We start from the raw sequence: 27,766 nt of genomic DNA on the forward strand, positions 1-27,766 counted from the left end.
CCCTTGATGATCGAAGTGGGACCGATATCCTCTTTGCACTTGGAGGATTTTAGTTTTTTTATGATTGAGAATACTTCTTGTTCCGTTATCTATTTGAACTAGAACCGCAGGACCGAGGTGGACTGTAGATTCGCCACAGGGGCTGTGGCTCTGCCTGGGAGGGTGATTTTTTATTTAGCAGGTCAATTTTGTTGAGCATAGCGGTTTAATGTTGGTGCACCAGGTTGTGTCTTTAGTAATGGTTGGGGCGTGTGGGGATGGCAGGCATTTCCAGCTCTCTAAAGATGGCAAAGATCTCTCTGGAGTCTGATTTTGCATTGGTAATTCTTGAATTGAAGGAGGTGAATTTGGCTGAGATAATTGCCCGTTTATAGACTAAGGATGCCTTGGAGAATTCCAGTTGTGTGGGGTCAGAGTTTTTTTTGTCAAGTAGATTGGGCAAGCCGGTTTTGATTCTGATGTTCGAGTATGTCCGGGTGAACCAAGAGTTGAGTATCTGGACGGTTTTGCTCTGCGAGGTGTTAGGGGGGGGCAATATTATCTACTGCTGTTGGTGTCGAGGCATTTAAATCAGCCAGGAAGTTGAGGTCCTTGGAGAGGGGAGGTTCGAGCGTACAGAAATCCAAGAATGGAAGTGCTCTTTGGTTAGCTTGTGGGAGCTGCGCGCTTGTGCTGGTGGTAGTGGCGCAATCAGTGGCTTGGGTTTTTTGGGGTAGGTGTAACATGAAGATGATCACATGATGGTCAACCAGGGGCAGGGAATGTTAGCATGGATAGTGGTGGTGCATTTGAGGTCTGCAATCCAATGCCAGACCTTTGCGATGGGTGGGGCTGTTGATGCAGAGCTCAAAACGTTGGGTTTCAAGGGCTTTAGATAGCGAAGCGGCCTGCAAGTCACCAGGATCGTTGAGGTCCATGTTCAGGTCACCCATTAGGATACTTTTTGAGGAGTTCTTAATGGTGTCATTCAGATGTGGAGGAGATTCTCCTGGAAAGTGAACAAGGGACCAGGTGGCAGTAGACCATGTGGATGGTGATGGTGCAGGTGGGTGATGTGGTTTGTATTCATATTTATTTGATACATTTCAGCGCACAGAAATAGGCGCTAGTTACAGCAAGTGTGTGGTACATAGGTAAAGTGCAATAATACACATAAGGTAGCAGATATCATTGGAGAGAATACACCGACTGGCAAAGCCTGCCCTCAGATGTAAGGGGCTACATCATGCAGCATATGGGACAACAGTTGGTATGATTGCACAGAGAGCCTCACCTCATAGTACGGGGAGTAGCAACAAATATGCAGGGTCAAGATGAAATGCCTCGCCTCATGGTGCGGGGAGCACTTGTGATACTTAAAGATCGGCTGGAGTCATACCAAGCTCAAGGCAGAGAATATAGTATGTAACAGGCCTAAATCATACCCAGCGCAAGGCAGCAAGAATCATTATCTATCAGCTGGTTCAGTCGGCATGTTATAGCCATAGCAGGTTAAGTTGACACCACGGGGCTGTAGGTCTGATCCAGCAAGTTGCAGACAAGATGGGAAAGTAGCATGAGCAGCAGGCTCCATCAGGTAAGCAAAGTGTTATATCAGCTGCAGCATGAGGCCATAGTAAAAAGTGGCATCGGGAAGCAATCTGACGCCGGGACATGTTGATTATTAGGCCAGTGCGCGAAAACGCCCGTAGCCGACGCATATACTGGGAACTGCCAGCAGGGCTTACCTTGCAGCGTAGAATTGTGGTGCACCAAGTGGGAAGGCCCAATCGTTTGTGGCATCGGCCAGCAGAGACCGGCAGACAGATGGATAAGAAGCCTTTGCAACTTTCCCTTGCAAGTGGCCAGCATGGTTAGTTTGAGCGATAGAATATCGCTACTCCCTTCGAGGGAGGAGTTTACCTGCCTGATGGGGAGGGATTCCTTGGCCAGGAGGGCCACACCTCCCCCCGCTCCAACCTCCTCTGCCAGCGGGCGATCTTTTCCAAAGATTATATATATCCTGTGGGGAGGGCTAGGGAGAGTGCCAGGCCTGAAGCATCTTGGAGCAAGGTTTCAGAGAAGGCCAAGGCATCAAGGTTGTGCGCTGAGAGTAGATTGTTGATGTCAAGGGCGTGCGGTGGGAGGGAAGGGGCGTTGATTAGGGCCCAGCTCAAAGGTGGCGGGGTAGGCCCCTGTTTATTGTGGCTAGCTTGGTTTGTGGGGGGTAGCGAGTAGCTGACGGTGGGACTGGACGGTGGGACTGGAAGGTTGGGCCTGGGGAGAAGCTGGGGAAGTGGGGGGGGGTCGTTGGAGAGCCAAGTAGTGGGGTCAGATCTTACTTTGTTCGAGTCAGTGTTTGTATGCACAAATTAATTGCGGCTGGCATGGACAACGGTACTTAGACAGTTGTAAAACAGAGGCAAGGCAGCGTAGATGTGCAGCAGGTGTGGGCCTTTGGGGGTTATCAGCATAGATCTTAGTGACTGGGGCATATGCTACCTGCATCACAATAGCTGTGGCATAATTTGCTAATGCATTGACATCACCAATCATAGTAGCTAGGTCATTACGATCACAACTCGCAGGTGCTGGGGAGATTTTCTCAGTAGTAGTTGGATGCCAAGTGCCATTGTGCGCAGTGATGGCATAATTCACATAGGAGATCTTGGTGGAGGAGGGTATGGACTCTTGATAACCACCACCATCCATCTTGCAATGGAAACTTGGAGGCTTGAGAGCGTGGGTTCGCTCCTGCAAACATTAGAAACAAAGCGTCCGGCTTTCAGAACTCTTATGTCCAGGTAGAATTTCAGTGTCCTTTTGAGATCCAGGCAGTGGAGAACTCTTTCTGCCTCTGACTGTGGGTTGGGAAAGAAAGTTGGCTTATGTGCCAGAGCGTTAAGCACCACATTTAAATCCCACACTGGGTGAGGGCGCTTGATACAGTCTTGCCAGCCCTGTGAAGTCTCTCTTCACCACTGGATTCGACGAGGAGTTTGAGTTTTTGTAAGCCTTTATCACTGCCAGATCGGTGTGACACGTGTCTATATCCACTCCTGACTTAGCGAGATGCACAGAGAATGATAGCACATGGTCCAAAGAGCAGGACATCATCGTGTCTATTCCTTGATCCCTTGCCCAAAAGAAAAGCCTTGTGCACTTGCTTTGATATTGACTCCTAGTGGAGTCCCTTCTCACCTTCTGGATAATTTGTAGATTTTCCTCAGATAATTGTTGTAGCGTCACTTGCTGAGGTACCAAGCAGCTAGGCCTAATTTATATAGTGTCGGATGGACTACCGCTCCTACCTGTTGTGGTGCCTGGAGGTGGAAGTGCTACTGGTCCTTCTGCCACCAACCATACCTGATCCCAGTACCAGATCCTGGCTGGCCACTGTGGCACCACTAGTATGGGGCGTAGCCCCTTGGACTCTGACTTTCTGCATTACCCTCTAGATAGGTAGAGTTGGCCGATATGCATATGCCCAAAGGTTGCTCCGGGATAGGTGAAGAGTGCCCCCCAGAGATTGCATGCCCCTGCCCATCCAGGACACGAGTTGTTTGCATGTTCTGTTGCTTTCCGTGGCAAATAGATCCACTGGGAGATTGCCCACTCACAGATCTGGATAATGAGGCTGCACCCGGGAGAGGACCTGGATCCCCCTTGCTTGATGATGTAATACCTGCAAGTGGAACTGTCTGTTTGAATCAGGAACCCCCTGTCCTTGAATAGGAGAAGGAATGCTCTTAGCGCTAGTTGTATATCCCTGCGTTCCAGCACATTTGTGTGGTTCTTTTGTCTGAGGAAGACCAAAGCCTGTGGACTGAGTGGCCGAGTAGGGTGGCCCCCCCAGCCATTCAGAGATACATCTGTTATAATTACAGTTGCCGTAGGCTGTAGAAACGGCATCCCCACTAAGAGGTTGGTCTCCTCTCTCCCCCATTATGATCCGGGAGCAGATCCCCCGGTATAGTTATCCTGCAGGACTGTGGATACCTCTCCTGGTTCCAGCAGCTCTCCAGATGCATCTGTATTATCCTCATTCTGAGCCTGGTAAAGAAACCACTATAAGGCAGACAGCCATGATCGCCAAAAAAGTGTTGGAACCACCAGGCGGACGTGGATGTCCTGCTGAGGAAATGACTGATAGCCGTCCTCATGTTCTTGCTTGTGTCCTGCATCAGGAAGATCCTTTCTGCTTGTGTGTCCCACACTAAGCCCAGAAACACCAAGGACTGGGTGGGGGACAGCTGAGACTTCACTGACTGATAGAAAACCCCAGATTATACAGGATGTTCATGTGATACTGGGCTGTATGCTGCACTGCACCTGGAGAGAGTGATCAGCCAGTCGTCCAGGTAAGGAGAGGCATGGTGCCCTTCTGATCGGAGGATAGAGGCCAATGAGTTAATTAACCTGGTAAAGACAGTGGGGGCCGAGTTCAACCCAATCGGGAGCACTTTGTGCTGGAACTACCGGCCCATAATAGTGAATCTGAGGTAGCGACGGGGAGACTACTAAATATGGATGTGTAGGTACACATCCTTAAGGTCCAGGGAGCACATCCAATCTCCCCCTGACAGAGTCTAATCAAATTTGGTTGTTTTTTTTAATGGCAAAACTACTCAAATAGAAGGCAGATCCCCTCTAGGCAGGAGGAACCTCCTGCACTGCTCTGTTGGAAAGCAGAGCCGAGATCTCCGCCAGGAGAGTGGGGTGACCCAATCTGTAGAAGTGGAGAAGATGAAAAGGGAAATTGGCAGGGATGGGAAGACCAAAACCTGTTGAGACCACCGAGATGGTCAAAGGGTCTGTGAAATGGCAATGCCAGAACTGAGCATGGGAGGCAAAGCTGCCCCACACCGGAGTGCTATGGACCTGGATGCCCCCTCATTGTTTCTTCCCATCAGAGGCTGGGGCATGGGAAGGGGACTGGAAGAATCTCTTATTAGATGACTGTTGCTGGTTACGTCTATGCAGGTTGGGCGACGTCATGTTGCCACACTCTGCTTTCCTGAAAACTGCAGATACCACAAAATGCTCTCCTCCTGTGCTCCGACCCACCTTGCGGTCGCCCGAATGCTTTACTTGCCGGTGTGCCAGTATAGCCAGTGATTTAGCAGTCTGGGAGCTCTTCCACTGCGGAAGAGTGGAATAAATCTGCACCTTCGGACGGGAGGTTGAGAATCCGCTCTTAGACGTCCATTGAATTTAGTGGTCCTCATCCATATCAAGCACCTCCCGTCTGACTTTGCAGATGGCCTCCCCCGCTGTATTTATGTAGATCACCGCTGACTCCATGATGTCTTGCCCCACCACCTTGGCTTCTGCCAATCCAGCTTTGAAAGCAGCCTATTTGTGGAGAGGAATTCAGAGATTTTCCTCCATACCTTTTGGTTTGCAGCAGCCAGAATGGAATCCATATTTGCCTGCCTGAGGTGTAGCCCAGCGTTAAGGTACACCTTCTTCCCAAAAACCTCCAACGTCCGATCCTCCTGTGCTACGAGGGATGTAGTGATGGTTAATGCGGTAGACGAATCGGCGAAGCTGCCAAGATGACAGGCGAATGAGGCTGGGGTGCGCTGTGTGAGGGTCCAGAAATGTCAGGCAGACGACTTTATAAAGAAGTTTCAACTCTTAACATTTTATTTAAATAAAACTGGTTGAATAAATGACTCAATATCGCTACGCTAACAAGGATTTCCCTGCCTGAAGCAAACTAAAGGGAAAACGCTAAACACAGGATATCGAACTCTCACATACACAACAATCAAAGCAAAAAGGAAATATATGGAAACTCAAATCAAAAAATCAATATTATGAATATCTCGTGTCGTGGTCTGGACCAACTGCCCTTCCCCAGATCCAAGCAAGGGTTTTCTCCAAAGAAAAGGAGAAACAAGAAAATCTGATTCAACATAAAGTTGCAATACAGTTCTTAAGTTTTAAAATTCACAAACTTCTGTTGCTGCAATAACGTACCGTGAAAGAAAGTCATAAGTTCTCATTTCTCCTGGAATAATAGTAGTAAAATATTTGAGAAAACAACAAATAGTTGTTGTTAGGAAAGATTTCATAATTGTATGTAATTTTCCCTCCATGTGGCAACCCCCAAACTTTTTGCTGTTGTTTTACACCCAGATCTAGACTTTGCCTGAGATGCGCTGCCTTCCGCCGCACTCCTCTGGGCTTTCGCTCAATTCTTATGGGGAAACCGACATGCCCTTAAGACAGTCAGTACTGGGAGACTTTGTTTCCCTTAGTCCTTTCCTCATGTTGCAGCTTTTTTGCAACATGAAACAAGAGTGCACCGTAACTTACATTACCGCGCTCTTGGGTCTCTAGTCATTCCAAAGGCCCTAGAAACTCTAGCTGGACTTATCATGAACTGTGCAAGTGTGTCACAGTGTGCTATCGATTCTCTTGTGTTTTGAACCCTTTTTTGCCATGTATCCACGCTTAACGCGTTTGGCATGAATAGGTGGCCTGGCTCCCAAAATGGCCATGCCACGAGGTTCTTTGTCCTGTCCGCTGACCGTCTTGCCCCTTCACCTTCCCCCAGGTCGAGCCGACCCGGGGCAGTCCTTATTTGGTCATGCACTTTCCCGCGAAACAACGCTTTCGCGGGCTTCTGCATGCCTTGTGTGTGCCTCCAGGATGTGGGCTGGGATGTCTGTTCCCAATACACATCCTGGGTGCCAGAGAGTCTAGAGTGTCCTGAATGCCTGGGACCACCGTGGTCTGTGATAGGTCCACGTATGGTGTGAGTGTTTGTGAGCAGATCTCCCATTGGGTCCTCTCCGTTTTGGCGCGATGGGAACTTTGGATAAGAGGAGGCTGAAAACACCACTACCAGGTCGATCTCCTGAGTTCACACCGAACAAGGGATAAGGAGCCAAGTATCCTGCAACAAGAAGCTGAGTCGAGGAACCGCTGGTGACCCGCTGAAGGTTTGGCACCCTGAGCCGCTGTCGTCCTGCGAGACCCCTCTGCATCTGATCGTCCTAGAAGGTCTGCGAAGGTGCTTCGACCCATTGGAATAGTGGGGATCAACTATTCCCGGCACCTTCATCAAACCGTGCAAGTAAGCCTCTTCGGAAGTGTCCCTGGGCCAACCAGTGGGCTGACCAGCTTACGCAGGACGGTTTGCTCCGTCACCGCCGCCGTTTAGGGGAAGCCCTCAAAACTTGGTCTACTGCTTGCTCTGCGTCCACGGCACCCTCACACCGAATTCGTACACTTGGCATTCCCAGGTCTGAAATGAGACGAGTGCGCCCGGACCAGAGTAAACGCGGTTGCCGTGTTGCCCTGCTGTGGTAACAACCTGTGCACGTCCGCTGCATTTGGGACACCCTCGACCCTGCATCCTGCTACGCATAATCTACACGGTGTCGAGACGTCCTGATCATCGCAGCTGAACCTGCCAGCAACGTGAACTGAACTGGAGAAGTCTGGATCTGCCTGCGTCGGGGACCGGTGAGTAGTCCATACCCCAACCGGAGACCCCTTGCGCAGGAGCTCGTTTCTTTTCTACCGCTGTTGCGAAATAGTGACTCTATCCCGCACTCTCACCCTGCCTGTGCCCACAAGTGGAGGCCTTGCTTGAGTAGTGGGGACTTGTTCTGCATCGCCTCATTCACCTTCCTGAACTGCCTGATATCCTTGACGAGGCCCTCTTTTGTCCATTGGCACCAGCGCGTGCAGGTACTTTTGAGCATAAGGCTCCTCTCTTCGTAGGGCTCGGAATTCCTCCTAGTTAGGTGTATTTCGGATGTCGAACTGGGTCTAATGATTACTTGCACTGCCTGTTTTCCTCCCCATCTAGGTGGTCTACATATTACATGCTCCTAACTCCTTAGACCCTGAGGTCTTGTATATATATATATTGTATTTATGGTGATGTGTTGGTTTACTTTAGTATTATTGTGATTCTTTGCTATGGTCGATGTTACAAAGGCCTTGTAATAAATGTGTCTATATTTTTAATATAACACCTGTCTGGAGTAATTTGTAAGTGTCCTTGCTTTGTGTGCTCATTGAGGTCTTTCCGTCACCCTCACCCCTCTTGAGACTTAGTCTTGACCGCCGCCATCGCTACCCTGATTGGTCTGGCTTGTCTAGAGGTTACCCTGTTCCAAGAAACTAGGCTGGCCTCCTGAACCTCTGCCCCTCCAGGTCCGAGTTCAGAAATCCATCTTAACAGTTGTCAGGATGATTTGCCACAATTATTGAAAAAGTCAAATTCTCCCTCCTCCTCCTGGAATAAGAACTGTCTCATATTTGTCCAAGAGGGTTTGCCATAATTTTTAACTGGAGAAAGAATTGTAACTTTTCTTCAGTCAGCTTTCACAACTCTTCTGCAAATGTCACAACTCAATATGTTGTTCTCTATTAGTTCCGCCCAAAATTAATGGGAACTCACTTGGGTGGATGTTCAACGCTGAAGATTTAGTCTTAGTAGACTAAACACTGATAGGGCTGGACAGGAAACTGAATGCACTACAAATATATGTGGATAATAATGGACAGAACATTAACGAGGTGCTAACGCTTCAAAATCTAAAGGGAAAAAAAAGTGTTGGTCCTTAAGAAAAGAAACCCTAAAGCAAGTTGAAGCTACAAGAAACCTCCGTATGCGCATTAATTTGGGTGCCAATGATGCACCATGGGAAGCCAGCATTAAAGCAAAGAATAAGCAACTGATGGCACAGGGCTGTATTAGCTATATAAAAAAAAATCTAAATTCTCACTGATGCCAGTTATCTCGTACTACAAACAAAAAGTAGTGCTGGCTCTAATCCACGGTGCCGATTGCGCATTATGTTGCCCCTGGAGCTTGTTGGCAACTTTGGAGAGCACATTTTGGAGAACAATTTTGCGTCTTCCAAGGAGTGTTCCCACCAGCATCATACGGTATGAGCTGGGGCTAGTATCCATAAATGCAAGAGTAACTTTGAGTGCTCCATCGTTGCATAGAAAAACTATCTTGGACGATATCGCTCCTCAGTTTGTAATCCTGCACTCTGGATACAAATACAAAGATGAATCAATACTAAAAGAGTGGAATGTTTGTTGCTTAAAAATGCTGAACGATATTGGTACGTCTCTAGAAACTTTACTAATCCAGAGACAGCAAAGAGGAGATTGTGGGATCGAGATTGGTCTGACACCAACGACAAAAATATATACTCTTTAAAAATGTAGCCAGTGAATCTAAAGCCCAAAACAACGTACCAAAATATTTGGAAAAATTCCCTAGTCAACGCCACCAGCACTTATTCATGAAATTTCAGTTCAATTTATTCCCAACCAAGGAGATTCTGGAAAGTTGGAGAACAAAGCTGTTCAAGGATAGTAAGTACCATTTTGTCAAGGTTCGGATGAAACATTACAACACCCAACTCTATTCTGTCCTGCATTAAGAAGATTAAAAACAAGATTGCTGGGAACAGTCATTGCGAGTAGCGATGAATGGGCAAGAATGGTGGCAAATGATGTGCGATGGAAAAAATTTAAAACTCACCTTTGCCATGATCATATTCTTGGAGCAAATACTTAAACTGCTAGCCCAGCCAGCGGCGAATGACGTGCCCATAAGAACAAGTTAGGAAAACAATATCAAGAAAGTGGACTATAGAGGCAAACAAATCTAAGTTCGTTCATCATGAAACATATCTTTTTGAATTGGAAATGTATTTGTTTTTTTAAGTTTGTAATAAACTAAAAAACATGTACAAAAATACTTACCACTCTTCACCACTTGCACCCTCTACTACCTGGTTTATGCTTTCACCACGTTTCTTCTGAGCAATCACGTCTTGCCCTATGGGTATACTCGCCTGCCCGTCTATTTCTTCAACAGCAAATTAGAAAGGTGCTATAATGGTAACTTCAACTTTAGAACAACAACTTCAATAATTTAACTTGGTATCAAAAACGTTGACAGCTGTCAGATACTAGAACGTTCACACTACAAATGATGCTCATCTCCCTCTGGACATCTTCCAGAAGGGCAGTCTGTTTGCCACTTTTCTTTCCCTTCTGCATCAATGGTTAAACAGTAGCTATGATACAGTATTTGATTTTGGCAATGTGAGTTAGATTAAGCACATTCTTTTCAGCCTAGGATTAGCGCTTCCTACAACCCTTGGGATTCGTATTACTCCCTTCTGGCACATCACAGCTACTTAGTTGCATTAACCACTAATTCTGAGGGCTTCTAATACTTTGGTATTCAATAGAGAAGCTTCTATCATGCAGACGCAAACCAAGTGGCTGACATGGTGTATGCGAGCAGTGCCTGAGCACTGCGGTACCACTGGCAAGTGGATAACTCAATGGGTAGGTCCCTCCTGCTCTGTGCTCGCTGGCAGCTAGCTTCTGTGGCTCTCCTGGTCTCGGCAAACAGTTTCTGGTTGTCCGCTCTCTCCGCCGCCACACCAACTCAGAGCTTCCCAAGCTCCTATGAATCTCCTGCGTGACCCAGGCACCAGAGATCCTTTGGGTGTCTTCTACCATGCCAGCTTTCTGTTGCACAAGCTCTGCAAGGGAGGTGAGGAGAGGCACTGACCCTCTCAGGACCCTCAGTGGTTCTGGTGTCTTTTTGCTCTTGTAGTCCTGCCTCCACCTGCAGACATAGCCCGCACAGCATGCACTTCAACTTCTCTCTATGCACACACCTGAGGGAGCCATTTAAGCCTCCCAGTCTCCCTCACGTGTGTGTCACTTAGGTTAATTAGCTGACCACTACAGCTTTGCTCCTCTGCATTCCTCTTGCTTGTCCAAGTACTGATGGGGTTATGGGACTTGAGTCCCAAATAACAAAATAAGGATTGTTAACGGATTTACTTCTTAGACTTGGATCTCTTTTTCCAACAATCTTTATTAAGCAAATATGTGAATCAGTCATCAGATTGGTTGGTAAAGAGGAATATAGGTTTTTAGATGAAATATGATTAACATTTACAAACCTCCTTCCATTGCACTTTTGGGAGGATTTTATTTTATTCCCAAAATTTGAGAGAGATGTTTATCTGTTTTATTCCTATAGGGAGTCTGACTACTTCCACCCACATGCAGGAGGGTAGCCTGTACAAAACACAAGGGCTATGTTGGCAACAAGCCATTATATATTGTGGGAGTAGAAAAATTTCTCCTATAAAAAAAAGGCAAATACAGCGTCTCATCCCCTGGATTCCCCTCACCTCCCCGACCGAGCCTTTTCTCCTACCAGGTGATTCTCCCGCAGAACACCACCCCCAAGGTCGGGATCAGGAAGCGTCTGCCTTTCCCTGGCCACCTGGGAGGAGACTTTAGGCAGGGTTTCAGTGAGGGATCCATAGGATTCTTCACAGCTTCCAGCAGAGTGGTGTTGCCATCCGCTTGCCTGTACTTGCATCCAGCCTTTTATTCATGGGCTGGGCAGAGTGAGGTTTGAACCAGCCCTTTTTGACTAGGGTTTTCAAACCCTTTTACAGTGGTATGCCCGATCTGGTTGTTGACCTTAATGCCAACACTCAATCAAGTTGTTCCTGTTCAAGCTGTGGCCTACCCAAGAATTCTGCCAAGCCTGCCAGCCTGTGATGAAATGTCCTGGCAGGCGTTCAGCCCTCTGTGGCGTTGTCGTCGGCCTCATCCGTATCTGTGGGATCTGTCTCGGTGCGATTGGAACCTTGTTGCTGGGTTCCCACTGTAGGCCCACTGTGTTCCGCTGTTGCGGAACCGCTTGTGGGAGAGCTTCTGTGGCCCCTTGCAGGACTGGGGAGCCTGAATAGGTGGCTGCATAGACCTTTGCACCGGGGGCTGGTGGCTGAACTGGGACCGCTAGGGCTGGCGGGACGGGCAGATGTCCGGTTGAGGATGCATCACCTCCTTTATAAGGCCCTTCCGTATCCCTGCAATTTGCTGTGACCTCATGAGGGTCATATTTTTTAAAAACACCCTTTGCATGCTGGTGACTCGCAACCTGGTGCTGTGGGCGTGTTTGCGGTGGGCTGGGCTGGTTAGAGCCTTGCCTGGGTTGCGCATAGTTTGCCTCTATGTACCTCAGCAATACCGAAGGCAGCGGTTATGTAAACATAAGGGATGACTCCACCCTCAGGGTGACATTTTGTCTTGGCATCAAGGGTGTAGAGCCCTAACGTCTGTCAGGCTGGGATGGGCACATTCCTTCATGCAGCGCCATCTTTTCTCCCAAAGCCGCCATTTTGTTTGATATGGCTAGAAAAGCATGGGAAACTGTGGTCTGGCAATGAACCTGCATGAGTAGGCCCCTTGTTGCCCTTGGGTTGCTGTTCAGTCGCACCTCAGGAACCTACCGAGAAGGCTTTGTGCCCTCTGCTCGCCTGGAAGTGCCCTTGTGTGATGGCACCCCCTCAGGCATGGACACGGTGTCTGGGCGTTGCCCCTCTGGAGTAATCCTGGTATTAGAACCTTGCGGTCCCTCAGTCTGTGACCCAGTAGGATCCCGAGACTGCCTCAGCCCTAAAGTCGGGACCTACTTGGGCCTCGGGTCCCTGACTGGTACTAGGATATGAACAATCCCTCCCACTAATGGGATTCCCTGGAAAGGAATCCCCCTTGCGAGGTGCGTTGGTGAACAAAGTACTTACCTTAGGTCTTGACTTTCAACAAACAAAATCCTGACGGTGACCTGGAAAAAAAGCCCCCTCAACTGGCCAACCGATTTTTTAGTGACTGCGGAGTAGGAGCGTCACAAGCGGAACAGCCTTCCCAATGGAGATCCTCACTGAGGCAAAGGTGATAGAGCATGTGAGGATACGATGCCGGGAAAGACCTGTGGCACGAAGGGCACGGAATGAAACCCACCTAGGCCGACATGCACTGGGGAGGCGAGGCATTGGAGACCAGTGAAATTTAAAAAATGAAGATTACCAAAAAATAAGGAAACGAAGTGGAAACTTCCTGGGGAATTGCCAAGAGCGTGGAATTACGAGGGAAAAGGCCTCAACCACAAGTGCAGTGAAGAGGTCGGCTCCCATCAACACAGAAAAGGAGGACTGAAGAGAGGTGCACGGAGGGCGAGGCAAGCGGAACACACGCGCCCTGAGCCACGCTTCTGCGGGTCTTTAAATTTAAAGGGGAAATGCTTAAGTGAAAAAAAGTTCCCTTCCCGTACCTAGCGAAGGACGCCCATGAAGTATGGAGGAAAAGGGACAGGACGTAGGAGTGAGAAAGAATGAAGGACTGTAGACTGCAGGTGGAACTGGAGCATGTCAGGTATGAGGTGAGAGCATGATCGAGTGTGTTGCAGGGAGTAGGGAGTACGATTTGTGGTTTGGCAGAGTAACAGCAAGTAAGTATGCACATGATTGGCAGGGCGGGTGGTTTGGGAGTGTAAGTTATGATGGAGAGTTGGGGAATGTGAGAGGTGCTAATAGAGAATATGGAAAGGAAATATTTGCACCATTACAAATGATAAAAATCAAAGTTATCCATATAAAATAGGCTTGTACAATAAACTATAGAAGTGGAGTAAACAAACAACATTCAGTCAAGCCAGGGACATCTGGGACACCATTAACTTGAGAGCACTAACTACATAAAAAAGGTGCAAATAATGACAACCGGGCTCTTTTGCAGCCTCACACACACTACCTCTTTTGCAATCTAGTTCTCTAGAACTATCCCGCCAATACAAAAAGTGGAGCAAAAATACTGCAACAAATACACATTTCTGCCACTAAATTAGCTTTCTATATTGTAAAATATTACATTTCATGCTGAAAAATCCTGGCGGGACGAAATAATGAAATTTACTTTTTCCCCACTGTCAATGCAGATCTACAAACAGCAGTCTTGAAGGTTGATATAGGCCTGGAGGCCATGAATGCTGCGACTCCCACTAGAAATTGGTTAGCTAGATAGATCGGAAAGGGGGCTGCATTCCAGAAAAGATTCAAGTATAGAGAAGTGGCCCCTTAACATGGCTGATGCCTCCCATTCAGCCCTGGCTCTTCATTCAACTTCAGTTTGCATTCTGGAACTTGTAGTTCAGCCTTTCGCAAATGTGTGTACAGCAAAGCAAATGCAGATTGGCATTGGCTAAAAAGATAACAAGGACCAAGAGTCCGCTTCTTCCACGCCACTTCCTCCATCCACAATATGGTGGTTGTGAAACAGATGTATATTCCCAGTCTTCGTGTTGGTCAGGTGTGAGTGGTTCATCCTGTGCCGAGTGTCCCTCTGCATTCTGGGATTCAGAGTTTTGCTTTTCATTCATCACTGCAGAACGCAAAAAAAGGAGGCAGGCTTGGATGCCCTATTCACACCTGACGCTGCAACATTTTAATGTGTCTGAAGTCGCTTGGTTGTATTATTAATAAACAGTGTTTGTGTTTTTCGTTACTGAAAACAGGCATCAACTATATTGTTGTGCATAGGTGTACATAAAATGTGCAGTTTTGTAAAAAAAAATATTGTGTTTGCTTTCAAACAAGCAAGCCATTTGTAAATGTCTTTGAATAGACAGTTTACCTTTCCTTTTACAAATGCACCAAATAGTAGGTAAGGCCAGTTTGGACTTCGCTTTAAAACGCACGTGGGCCACCAGAATAAACAGCCCTAACATTAGCACTCTGCTTGAGGAGTTGGAATTTTGCACATGAGAGAGTAACTGTTAAGTCGGTGTTTTGCTTCCCGCTTGTTGGTCTGTATGCTGGAGTCTCTGACAGAACGTTGGCGTGGAATGTGCCAGTATTTTCCTTAGTGTTCAGTTGGGGCCTGAAGCTTAAGGATAAGGGGGCCTGTGGATGTCTTTCCTGCTTATGGACGTAACCTACTAGCTCCTTGTGTGCTCATCTTCTGTATCATCCCAGTAAAGTCTTGTTTTGCCCACATGCGACTCAGTACTCTTATTTCACGTCGGAGCACGTCTCACCAGTCACCAAAGGCGAATCTGCCCAGTCACTCATTATCCACTAATTGACTTCTGCTGGGCAGTCCACGTCAGATTAAAGAGCTGTAAATCACAGCTCCCAAAAACACAGCAGGAAGCCCATTCAGCTATGGCTGACACCTTGAGGTCTCCGAAAGATATCAACCAGCCAGGGCACTGCCAGGGCCCCAAATGTTCCCTGGCCGCTTCAGCTGATGAGGTTGCTAGAGCGAAAGCTTTTTTTCTTCTAAAGCCTTAAGTTCTCGCTCACGTGCAAGAGCTTCAGGCTTTAGAACAAAACTGGCTTCTTTTTTTCATAATTGTGGTATAGGCACCCATGCTTGCCACTGGTGCCTGCGCCACAATTATTAAAGAAAAGACAAAGCTGTTAGAAATCAAGCCTGTTTTTCCGAAGTCTTTGAAGCGCTCGCTCATGCGCGAGAGCTTCAAAGGCTTCAGGTTAAAAAAAAGGCAGTGGCCTCGCCTTTTCAATCCAAATGGTGGCACTAGCCTCTGCAGGGACCTCTTTTGCTAAGAGATGCAGCAGTGATTGCTGCATCTCTTAGTTAAAGGGATGCCTGGCAGCGGTTGGCACCACCATTGAAGAAGAAAAGTAAAGTTGCTGACCCTTCATCTTCTTCTTATGGATAGATTTGTATCCATTAGCTGTGATTTTTGGATACCGAGGCTTGAGCCTGATTACTCCATCTTCTTGGGTTGAGCATGTAGTCATGGGTTTGTATTCTTCTTGGTATGTGTGGTCTTTTCACAGTACAGCTGTTTTCACGGGGTCTTCGCAGTGAAATGACCCTGAGCCAAGCATCCCTTTAGCGAAGAGGTGGGGCATCACCACCCTATCCCCCAGAGGGAGAGGGGCATGATCTCTGAAAAGGGCAGCCCGGCGGGGGTCGTCTGCAGTCCGTTAGGCCACGGCTACTAACACACCACGTCTCCCCCCCCCCCCCACCCTCCAATTGCCTTTACACTTAAGGCACTGTAGCCTGCACAAAGATCGCGTGCTTGGCTGCACTTGCTGGCAATCCTAGATCCCGCTTTCCACTACTTTCGAGGGTCGGCACGGATGGATCTCAGTTTCGCAGGGCTGAATCTCCGATCCTGCACAGAGCTGGGACTCACCATGTCAAGTCCTCTGCGCAGATGGCCTTGCTACAAACAACTTATTTATCTCGCAACACACCGAGAGCTCGGTTGCATCGTTCACTTTGAGCGTGTTCGTCTCTTAAACCTGAGGAAGTATTTAGAGAACTCTTTGGCACCAACGCCGCTACACATTGGCTGCCAGTCCCTGTGACCATCATCTCTCCAGATGTGCATTGCTGCAACAGTAACACAGTTCACCCTGGAAAGCGCACAAATCCAGTCTCTCACACGTGGCAGACCGTTTCTGTTCCCAGCTCGCTGACCCAAATTGAACCTCTTTAATTTTTCTAAAGGCATCTGTGGCTGGAGAAGCGGCCCAGGATAACCACAACAGAGTGAGGACACGAAAGCATTGTCCTCTCAGTGTGATACTGCAATACACTTAAATGCAGCACTTACACTTCACCGAAGTGCCGGGCAGGGTTTGACGGGGGAGGGAGCGGGTGCTATTAAAGGGGCAGTAGAGAGCGCGGGGAAGCGAGTGGGAGCCAAGTACGAGGGACGAGGGGCATCTGTGTGCCCTCTCCTTTTCTTCCTTAATCAGAGCAGTTGATTAAAAAACAAAAGCGGAGATAACACCAAAGAAATTGATAGCAGTGTCCCCGACACCTTTTGTTTATTTGTGAACAGTACCAAACCCCGACAGCCCTTTAACTCAACATAACCGTGTGGTTAAAGGGCTGCCTGCAAGGTGGCGTCCTGCCGTTTTTTTTCAAATCAAAAGCTCAGATCCTGCAGGCAGCCCTTTAACCATGCAGCTATGTGGAGTTAAAGGTCAGCCTGAGATGTTGGTGCCTTCAGGGCTGGGAGGTGGGCTGGCGGGAAAATCCCAGCATAGCCCTGGCTTCAGGAGCCCTTTTTTGAAGACTAGCAGGGCTCTGCCACAGCTGGCCCCGGCCCACTTAAAAGCCCTGCACTTCGCTAAGTTTTCCAGAGAACTCCACATCACCAGCAACATAATAGTCCAGTCTAGGTCTTTGCAGAGGACTAATCCCAGAATACAACCGATAGTGAAATAAAAAACAGGGACATTGTTTCCCCAGTTGAATGTGCCTTCTGGTAACATTACCTTTAACACGGGTGCACAGAGCTCCGAATGTGTGCCAGAGAAGACTTCAGAGACTAAAGAGGGTAACTGAATGCCAACTTCCTTTCCCAGGACTTGCTCAGACTGTGTGCCTATCCCGAGGTGGTGTACCTGGAATGACTCAGTGATCCAGATGTTGGCAATGACGGGACACCCTTTCTATTTGTAGATCGCCTTTTCTTCCCTGCCGTCAATACCTGATGGATAATGGCATCGCACAAACAGGGTTTGGTAGCTGGTAAGATAGCACAGTGAGTTAAGTGCTCGCCTCTAACATGTGCTCAGCCTGCAAGCACAGCTTTCAACCAATGGCGTTGCTGATTCAGCTCTTTACCCTGCAGAGGTTGACGAGTTTACCACTATTGAAGTGGACAATGCTTCCAACTCTTGCTACAGCGCTCAGAAGCAGGAGGAATCCAGCACGAGCCGCGCCCGCTTTACAGAAACATGGCATTATTAGTGGCCACAAATCTCTTGGCATCTGTAATGCACGCGCAAAAGCAATGGTTGACCAAGAACTGCTGCACCGATACGTTCAGTGTTACATTAACTGCATAAAGATGAAACCGCTACATGGCCTCCAGGCATATGGCATTTTACGAACGATCACAAGTGCATGCACTAGCGTGTACACTGCCAAGAATCCCAGCTGGCACATGGGCTCCGATAGGCAGGGGCTACACCGGCCCACACGGCTGAACTAGCACTTTAGAGACCACAATGCAAAACGTTGCTTTTTTTATGGATTTCAGGCTGACTTCATTTTCTCAGCTGCTTCGGATATCACATGTTGTCCTAAATTGAAACCCAGGTCTGGCCGTGCAGCAGCCAAAGAAAACCTCAAGTGGGAGTTTCCGTTCCCAGTGGCTCCCTGCCGGAGTCCTGCAGCCCAAACGCCACCCCGCTAGAAATAGCCCTATAGATGGGGCATACCAGCCACTTGTATACCCTAAAAACAGGGAAATACTCCCCCCCCCACCCCCACACCCAAAAAATATATATGGAGTAAATAAAAATGCTCCCAAACAGAATATTGCCGGATGTGAAAAGGAACTTTGTGAAAAGGGAATATTTAAATTCGCATTGATTACTGAATGCAAAGTAGCATGGATTACCAATTGAGATCTGTATTTCTATTCAAAATATTATTTACTCACAACTTAAATAGTACCCCACTGAGAATGGGACTGACTTTTTTTTACTTCCTAAATTATTGTGCTCACAACTTCACAAATAGGGAATAAAAGCAGCTCAATTTATAATCTTATCTAGATCCTAGACTAGAATAAAACTGTTGGCGCCAGTTAGTGCACGGGGAGATGAGCTAGGCACCCTGAAACTACTGCAATGGTTATTGGGAGCAGTATACCAACCTTGTAAGCTCACATGACCCATGGTACAGGTGATTTGGGAGAGTCGCAAGCTCTCCCCAATGCAACTAGAAGACCGTGCGATAATTCGCCGCAATTACCTTCTTGGTAGCACTGTGTGATCCATGGCAAATCACTGTAGCTTCCTGTGTCTAAGTCCCCGCATCGGACAACATTGTGGGTGTCTAGAAGTGGTTTAGCCCCTTATCTGAAGAGCTATGTGTGTGGACACTCCTGCAGACTGCTGTGACCATCAGCTCGTTGTGACATGTGCAACCAGAAGGCCGTTGTGTTCAGATCAGAAGCATGAAGGAGGCGATGGGTACCAAAAAGACTCCATTATATGAAGTAAATATAAACACTTCCTAAGAACTGGCCTCCGCCCCAATCCAGGAGGGCTTTTTTAAATTATTTAATTTCATAGAGGCCCAACCTGATGGCCTGTCCCCTGCTTCAGAGCACAGCAATACAGCGATGCAAGAAAAGGGTATATAGTGTCATTGGAACACGTTTGATTGAAATGTGTTTGAGCTAACTTATATAGTTCGATCTAAAATATATACGATGGAGGGTCTGAAGAGGTGGGGGGAAAGAGGTCGGGGGTTAGAGGCAGAGTAGAAGGAGGGGCAGGCTCCCGCACAAAAAGTAAAACTATAACAATTAGGTTGACACAAATTACTACTGAAAACGTGCGTCAAAAAAACCACACAGGACCCAACAAACGAATGACAATTCACAAAATGTGGATATTCACATGAAGAAAGGCGTGCCCTCATCGAGCTGTGGCCTTTTGTGCACCAGTTTCTTTGTTACCCCACTTTTAGGCATAGCACATTTCATGCCCGTAGATTTGAAGTACTGCTGCGACTCGAGGACAATCCCATTTTGAGCATGATCTGGTGTGCACTGCACGCAAAAGGGAAAAAAGTGTGTGGGCAAGGTTCAGCCCCAAGCCCTGACAAATGGCTGAAGACACCTTTGTGCCTGCATCCTATGCCCCCCCCCTCCTCTGTGTTTTATCCACTCCAGAGGCCCAAACCCCTTCTGCCTCTTGCCCACCTCATCCAAGCCCCCCAAACCGAGGTCTCCCTCGCTCTGCTCCTCCTCCTCCTCCTCCTCCTCCTCCTCCTCTGATCTCGCCAGTCCTGACAGCTCCTCAGCTCACTTCATGTTCCTCATCCTTTAGATAAACTGCATCTTCAACTCCGCCTCCTTCCTCAATGTCTCCTCCTTCTACCTGAAATACTTTCATCTACACCCACCTTCCTTCGATTCCTCAATCTCGTCCAATGACTCTCCCCATCCTCCTTGATGTGACCATTCTCTCCAACAACTTCTCCCCCTCTACCTCCTCACCCCTCCTCCACCAATCTCCTCTTCTAGTGGTTGGATTCTTCTTCCTGCCACTCCCCAACTCTCTGCAAATGCTGTTCTTGTGCTACTCCAACAACCACCACTCTTGCGCTTCCTTTCTTCTTCTTGCTGACAGAATGTATCCATCAGCAGTGATTTTTGGATACCGAGGCTTGATTGACACTCATTACTCCATCTTCTCGGGTTGGGTTTCTACATGGTCTGGGTGGACTGGTCACAGTAGGGCTGGTTTCACAGGGTCTTTGCCGTGATGGACCACTCTTGCTTGGTTGGGAGCTGCATTTATACTACCTTAACCCCTCCTCTGGGCTAGCTTCCAAAGTTACAGGCTGCAGCTTTGGTTGAGGGGAGGGCCTGCTGTGATTGGCACTATCAACCTCCTTCCTGGGCCTGCTTAGGGATGGAGCTCCCTTGGATAGAGGCATTAAGAGATGGAGCAGCCATGGTGTACTTCACTTGTGTGGTTAGCACCCCCCTGTCTGCCTGTAGCTTGCCCTCGCAGAATAACAACGCAAGTTCTGCTTTTCAGTCACCTGTTCTCAGCTCCCCTTGCTAAAGCTGACCTCCCTGGAGCCTATAGGGGTCAGAACTTAATTCTCGTGCATTCTGGTTGTCTTGGAATTTCCACAATGGGGCCGCCAATCACACAGCATTCAAAAAATGGCACGTTTTGGCAAGGTCAGGTCTGCAGATCTGGTACCGGGTCTGTGGACCAAAGGTCAACCAAATTAGTGGTATAAGCGGCATGAGTCAAATCCTTGAGCCCCGCAGCATTCGTTTGGCGATTACATTTCCTAAAGGGGCCATCGCCAAGATGGAAACAAAGAGGAGAATACTCTAAGCAAGAGTCCAATATGGCCATGGGGTTGACAGAAAGCTATGTTTTAAGTTTAACCCCTTCCTGAAAGAGTTTTTGGCCTGCGAGTACTGCAAACCAAAGTTCACCCAATTAATTTATTTGGTTAAGTGTGGGCCAGAGATCTTATTTTTCTGCAAATCAATGTATGAAATCGTTTATGGTGAGCTGGCTTCTGCCTTGTAGAGCATGGTGAGCTGGCTCCTGCCTTGTAGAGCAGGCTTATTCCTGGAGGTTTTCAAGTCTAAAAAGGGCCAGAGGACTCATACTTTAGGTTTTCCACGGAACAGAGAATGGCATCAATGACCAAACTCACAGTAGTAGTTGCAGTAACTTCACATGACTTGAACCCTCTGTGACAGGGTGTGATCTTGGGCCACTTTGACTATGCATGCCTAGAGGCAGCCGCCGCCCGCGTACAGGGCGATAGAGGTACAACCACCACAGAGTCTGCTCCTCAGGGCATAAGCCAAAGAACGGAAGGAGGGGATGGTTAGGGAGAGGACAGAGGGCATGCTGGGTGCTGGTTTTCCAGACAGGTGGCCTTTATATTTCCTGCCAGCATGAGGAACGCTTCCTTTTGTCTTTGTCGGCAGGGATGGTTCACCCACAACAGGCTTAAGACTTGATGAAGGGAATGATGGGTTGGAGTTAGAAAGCAGGTTATTTTATGTAGTTAGTAATTGCTCTGGTTTTTCTTGTGTCACAGAGTTGAGAGTTACTGGGCGATCCTAGCAGGACGACGAAGGAGCCTGTGGCTGGGAGGGTCAAGGAATTGTGGGTTTGGATGGAGGTTTGTAGAATTTGTGCGAGAGTCCTTGGTGAGAGCATTGATTTCAAAACAATGATCCTTGGTGGGGATGAATTGCTGGATGACCTAACCATTTCACAAAAGAAAGGTCTTTTCAGAGGTGCTATGGTTGGCAAGAGATTGATCTTACGTGGGTGGAACTCCAAGGTTGTTCCGTCTACTGTTGAATGGGTTGATGAAATGAAGTGCAGATATGGACAAGACAATTTTCAGGAGGGGTAGGAGAATTAATCTTTATGATAAAATCTGGGGGAAGTTTACGGATCTGTACTAGTCTCATTATGTGCCATGTTTTCAGGGTGGGGTGTGGTATTTGGGGGTTTCTGACTTTGTATGTGTTTTACTATGCTTGTATATAGTTTAGGTACCGTAATTGTGGAAGATCTATTATGTTTCCTTATTGTTGATTCTAAAGTTGATGTGTGCTTTCTTGTACAAAATGTAAATAAATATTTAAAAAAAAAAAAAAAAAAGGATTTCCTGCCACATGCGAAGGCCGGAGCAGGTGTGATGGGTACACTTACTTATAAGGACATTTGAAATTCTCAACAACCACCAACTGGCCTAGGCTTCGCTGGGAGTGAACAGATGGTTTCTGGTAGGAAAGTCTACCAGGGGAAGGTTTTTGACCCAGAAGGACTTCTGCCTACGAGTGACACAAAAACATAATCCCAAAGTAAATGAGACCAGAAATGACGTGGGTCCCAGCAGACCATGGTTGAAACGGTCAGGAGGACACTGGAGCCTGGCTCACTTCAAACAAGGCAATTGCTGGGATCGCCGGTTTATTACTCCAGAAAAGTTTGGTGTCAGTTCTAAGTTTCTGCCCAGGAAGGGCCTTGGTAGGGACGAGCCTCACTATGTATTTTAAATCCTTTACTGATACCTTAACGCTGTATAAGACCGTCTACAAAAAGGCACAGAGGGAGGCACTAAAGCTATTAAAAGTATACTTTAAAAAGATCAATAGTCGGATTGGTCTATTGGCAAAGGGTGCAAAGCAAAACATACGGATTTTAGGCAAAGTGGTGAGGCCCACACCTTGCTGCAGCCTGCGAACTCATTTACGGATAGAATTCGGCCTTTCACAGCCCGTACGGTACATCTGTATGAGTGACTATGCATCGACATTCCCATAGGAAAGCATTGACGTCCGGAAAGTAAAAGCATTAAAGATGAATAGGCGAGCAGCTGTTGTACAAGAGGCTACAAGACATGTGTGCGAGCTCTGTCAGGGGCAGAAAATGACACGCTATTGCTCTGTCAAGATGGCGACGTGTCCATTGACTGGTGTTTTACTCTGGTTTCTGTTGAGAAAGAACTGTACAATAAACAGGTTCCTGGGAGCTAAACATAAACTAGACTGCGTGCATCCTTTGCCGAGGAAGTCTCCTTTCCTCTACGTCTGCGCAGTGGGGCTCTGCGACTGCTCGATCCTCATTGGCCCTCTCTTGGTTTACTGTAAACTGATTGGCCCCTCAGCTAACCAACCCATTCCAAGTCACGGCCTGACGCCTAGACGGGTAAGATGTCCCCAACCGGTAGAAACGAGTAACTGCCGCTTGAGGCCACTCAGCGCAAATACGCACTTCTTGGCTGCCCAGACCTTTCCGCTGATTGTCACTACAAACAACCCGTGACCCCTCAGATCCCCGGACGCTCGGCCCTGTGAGCCGTGACCCCACGGGTCCCTACGACGGCCACAGGACACTCTACTCCTTAAAGTACTCACGCGGTCATTCCGTGCACAGATCACACGTCATCTCACGGCCTTTCCGCAGCCTGACCCCTGGTGAACCATTCCCGGTTTCCTGGCTGCTGTCGGGCACCGGCACTCGGAGGGCAACCGCAATGTCTACCCGAAGCGCCAGCGCAGGATTTCCCGGCCCGTGGCATCAGCACCGACCACATCCTGCCTTCCAGGCCGCCTACACCATCATCAGCGTTCACAGCTTCGGGCGGTGCCAACATACTGTCGAGATCTTGCCAACCCTAAAAGCGTAGCAGCGTAACACAGCATTAGTGCAGTTCCACCAAACGTTCCAGCGCAGGCGCCAGAAAACTAAGCTGTACGAGCATCCAGCAACACAGCGCAATGCACACAGAGGCCCATTCCTCCATGAGCTTTGACAGGGATATCCTGACTAAGCAGATGTGGAAACGTGTTTATTTCCCACTCCGTGCCAACCCCTAGAGCACAATACCGGCCGCTTATCTAAACATTTTTATTTGCATCACAATTGTATAAACACTTTTTTAGCTAAACGGAATTTGGAAAAGAAAAATCAAAATCACTTATCCAATAAGAAGAGGAAAAAAGAAAGGGAGAGACAGTTGAATTAATTAAATTAAAATGTTATTTGTGTCCTGACATCAAACGTGACCACCATACTTTCTCCTCTGGCAACAATGTATCCCGCATTCTGCTATAAGTTTTCTCTTCATCCACGGCACTGATGAAAGTTGGTGTAATAAAAGTCAAACTCACCAGCTAATGGCATAAGAGAAAAGTAGAGCACGCAAACATGTACAACCAATCACTTCAGAAACCTCAAAGTCTTCGTGCAGCCAAGCATTTAATGCATTTAAAATGTAAAAATACAAATGCAATAGAAATAATAAAAAGCGGACAGAGCATAACATGCACAACAAAAAAGGAACACCTGAAGGTGCTCTATTCCAACACAAATACCACTGTCCCCTTCCTGCTTAAAATTCTCAACAAAGCACCCTGCCTGCCAGTCCAGAAATTCATCGAAGACAACCACCTTCTTGGTCTTCGCCAGTCTGGGTTCTGTCCCAGACATGGCACTGAATCAGCACTGCTTGACCTAAAAAAATCAAATGGATGACCATAGAGATGCTGGCAAACCAGCGCTCCTCCTCCTGTTAGACCTCTCCGCTGCCTTTGATCTGGTGGATCACAAAACCCTCTGCCACCACCTCTCATCTACAGCCAATTTCTCCCCCAGAGCTTGTGCATGGATCACTTCATTCCTACAGGAAAGAGTGAGGAAGGTTTTTTCAGAAACCTCAAATGCCAACCCTAGTCTCATTAAATGTGGGATCCCACAGGGCGCGTGCATAGCACCCACCCTCTACAACCTTTTCATGAGGCCTCTGTTCAGAATATTGGACGCCCTGGGCATCTCATACACCAACTATGCAGATGACACTCAGGTGCTCATCCCTCTCGGGAGACTATTCAACAGACATGAACACCCTCAATTCCATTTACTCCACGATCCAATCCTGGATGGCTAAAAACTGGTTATGTCTCAACAGTGAGAAAACTGAACTTCTGCTGATTGGTTCCCCCTCCACACTGGGTAAACTGGACAAACAATACTGCTCCTTCATCGTAGATAAGATTCCAATCTCCACCTCTCAAGTCATCAAGACACTGGGCGTTTACCTTGAACCTAACCTGACTATGGATAGACGGGTCAGTGCTATTGCATCGTCTGCAGTTTATCATTCCAAACCGCTTAATGCAGCCAGACCATTCCTGTCCCAAGAGAATTGCCTCACTATCGCTAGGGCAATTATTGGCTAGGGGCTGGACTACTGTAATGCCCTTTTTGTCGGGACCTCCCATAAGAATCTTGCCAAACTTCAACTAGCTCAGAACAATGCACTTAGGGCTGCAACGGGCCTTTCACATAGGGACCACATTTCTGGGGTACGAAGACACGTTCACTGGCTCCTGGTCAAAGAAAGGATTGTCTTTAAAGTCCTCGCCTTGATACACAAATGTCTCCATGACCTTGCCCCTCCCTACCTGGCGCAAAGAATCATCAGAGACACACCATCTAGAAGAGCTTACTCTAACCGAATCACTGTTGCTTGCACACAAAGAGTACGCATGGATGGCACTAGCTTCCCCACCATGGCCGCCTCCTTCTGGAACACCCTCCCATATCAGATCCGATCAATTGACTCTCACTCAGCTTTCCGCAAAGCTATCAAAACAAGACTCTTTGTCTGAAAGGGCTCATCGCCCACATGTATGTATTTCTGTGTATGCATCCAAGTAATACCACTTCAAATTGCCTCAGGTAACGAAACAACCTGTAATAAGTACCACTCTTTGGGCCGCATGTATGTAGCCCTTAATCAAGCCCTCTTACGTCTTCTCATAGCGCTTCGATGCCTGTGGGCTGCAGTGCGCGCTACAAATCCAAAACTAAATAAAATAAACAAAGAGGTTCCAAAGCAGAGAAGTTCTAAACATACACTTCCTTGGTAGTTCTCTCACTGTAAAGTGCACCAATTTCCTGAATTTGGCGATTTCCTTTTTCAATAGGTTTCACTTGTAGTTCGCTCATGTGTATGTGCACCAAATGTTGGCGGCTAACAAAAGAACTAGGGACCAAGGAGGCAAACTTATGATCCCGCATGGTGGTCATTGGGGAACTGGAAGCAGATCCCATATTTTATTTGTTTTTTTTAAGTCGCTAGCCACAGCCTTAAGGAGAAGGGCTAGGGGAATCTGATCTGTCAGTTTTATTTTTAGATTTATAGCAGCTCGCCAAGGCACCGGGCATCTGGGCGCTAGTTACATTGGTTGGAAAGAGTGGCAAGTTCAGGGTCCAGCTGAGTCTCTCCTTTTTTTCTGAAGAGTTGGTAGGACGCCTCAGGTCGCAGGTGAGGTGGCAGATCGTTTCAAAGGTTACCCCCCCCCCCACACTGTTAGGAAGCTGAATGCACCCGGTCGTTTTCGTCTGAATCTGACGGTACATAGCTGTTGGAGGAGCCAAGTGTTCTGGCTGGTATCTTTGGGTGAGGTTGTGGCAGCGGTATGAGAGGATTTTAAAAGGTAATTCTTTCACAGATGCTGAGCCAGTGGACCGATTGCCTTGTCTCCGAGATGTGGTCCATTTCATTCAAGTCCAGAGCTGCTCAGAGGGCATTGTTTTGAATGACCTGAAGCTTATGCAGCTTCTTGTCAGAGATCCCACAAATTAAGGCATTGCAATAATCACACTTATTGTACTTGCAGGTGGCCACTCTTCTACCGAGTGGTTGCTGGCTGTCACTTAGCAGTTGCCCTACAGCTGGCTTTCTAGCACTACCCCCTTCTGTGGAACCTTTAGCACTTACCCACCCCCCGTGTTCACAAGGCCTACTAGGACTGCCTCTGCCTTTTGCTCAACATGGTTACTTTATTTCATGGTCTTCTTTTGTTCCCTCCCCCTTGCCCTGTGAGCACTTTGAAACACAATGATGTATAGGCACCTTAGTGCACATTAAATAAAGAACAATTTGGACAACAGCAGAGTACGGGTGACTAAGGTGGTTGGTGGTGGATAAGAATGATCCACTTGCTCTTATACGTTTTGTGGTGTAGGCTGTTGCAGAGTTATTGGTTTGGACACGAACACCCATCTTCACCTCAGTCAAAACACTGGCCATTTACTTGAATACCTCACTCATCATGTTGAGTGAGGCATCCAAGTAAATGGCTAGTGTTTTGACTGAGGTGCAGATGGGGGATCTTGTGATAGTCTATGGTAAAGAGACAGTATGCCGGGTCAAGATTTGTGAAAAGAGTTGAGGGCCAACTAGACGGAGCTCTGTCTTCTCATCATTGAGGCAGAGGCTGTGTTGGGCCCTCCAAGTTTGGATCGTCTCATAGATGGTGTTTACGCTGGAGCAGTCTTGATCATAAGGGCCTGACAGGGGGATGAGTATTTGTGCATCATCCACGTAGTTGGTGAAGGTAATTCCCATGGTGTCGAGGTGGCCGAAGAGATGCTCTGTGTAAATGTTGTGAAGGGTTGGGGAGACACAGGATCCTGTGGAACACCACATGGTGTGGGTTGGGCTGCAGATTCACCAGTGAAGTCTCATGAAGTTCTTTTTTCAAGGAAGGAGGAAATCCAATTGGCTGCTTCCGGTGAGAACTGTGCTACCGATGTCAGGTGGTGGAAGAGGGCCTTATGGTCCACCAGATCGAAGGTGGCAGAGAGATCAAGTAACATCAAGGAAATTTGACTTGCATCATTGGCGCCCAACAGTTGATTCTTTAAATCAAGGAGGGTGGTTTCTATTCCGTGATTAGGGCGGTAGCCTGATTGGCGGGGGCCAAGGATGGAGTGTTCTTCCAAGAAGGCCTACATTTGGATGTAGACAATCTTATCTAAGATTTTTAACGGGGACGGGACAGTGGTGATGGGCCGTTAGTTGGTTTGTATGGTTGGGTCAGGGGATTTTTTTTTTTTTAGTA

General features: G+C 47.7%; 1 protein-coding gene across 3 annotated transcripts in view; it reads right to left on the minus strand.

Annotated features, from left to right (window-relative positions):
• Positions 1–27,766, minus strand: part of CD276 (CD276 molecule) — a 271,504-nt gene that overhangs the window by 160,410 nt on the left and 83,328 nt on the right. The window contains exon 1 of one of the 3 annotated variants that reach the window (XM_069624601.1): positions 23,270–23,479. The exons of the other annotated variants lie outside the window; for them this stretch is intronic. The gene's annotated coding sequence lies outside the window, so the exon portion shown is untranslated. Of the gene's footprint in view, positions 1–23,269; positions 23,480–27,766 lie in introns of those variants that run through there. 3 annotated transcript variants of the gene reach the window in all.

The sequence above is a fragment of the Ambystoma mexicanum genome, chromosome 11 (genome assembly GCF_040938575.1).
Source record: "Ambystoma mexicanum isolate Mex_15411 chromosome 11, UKY_AmexF1_1, whole genome shotgun sequence".
In the NCBI taxonomy this organism is placed as follows: Eukaryota; Metazoa; Chordata; class Amphibia; order Caudata; family Ambystomatidae; genus Ambystoma; species Ambystoma mexicanum.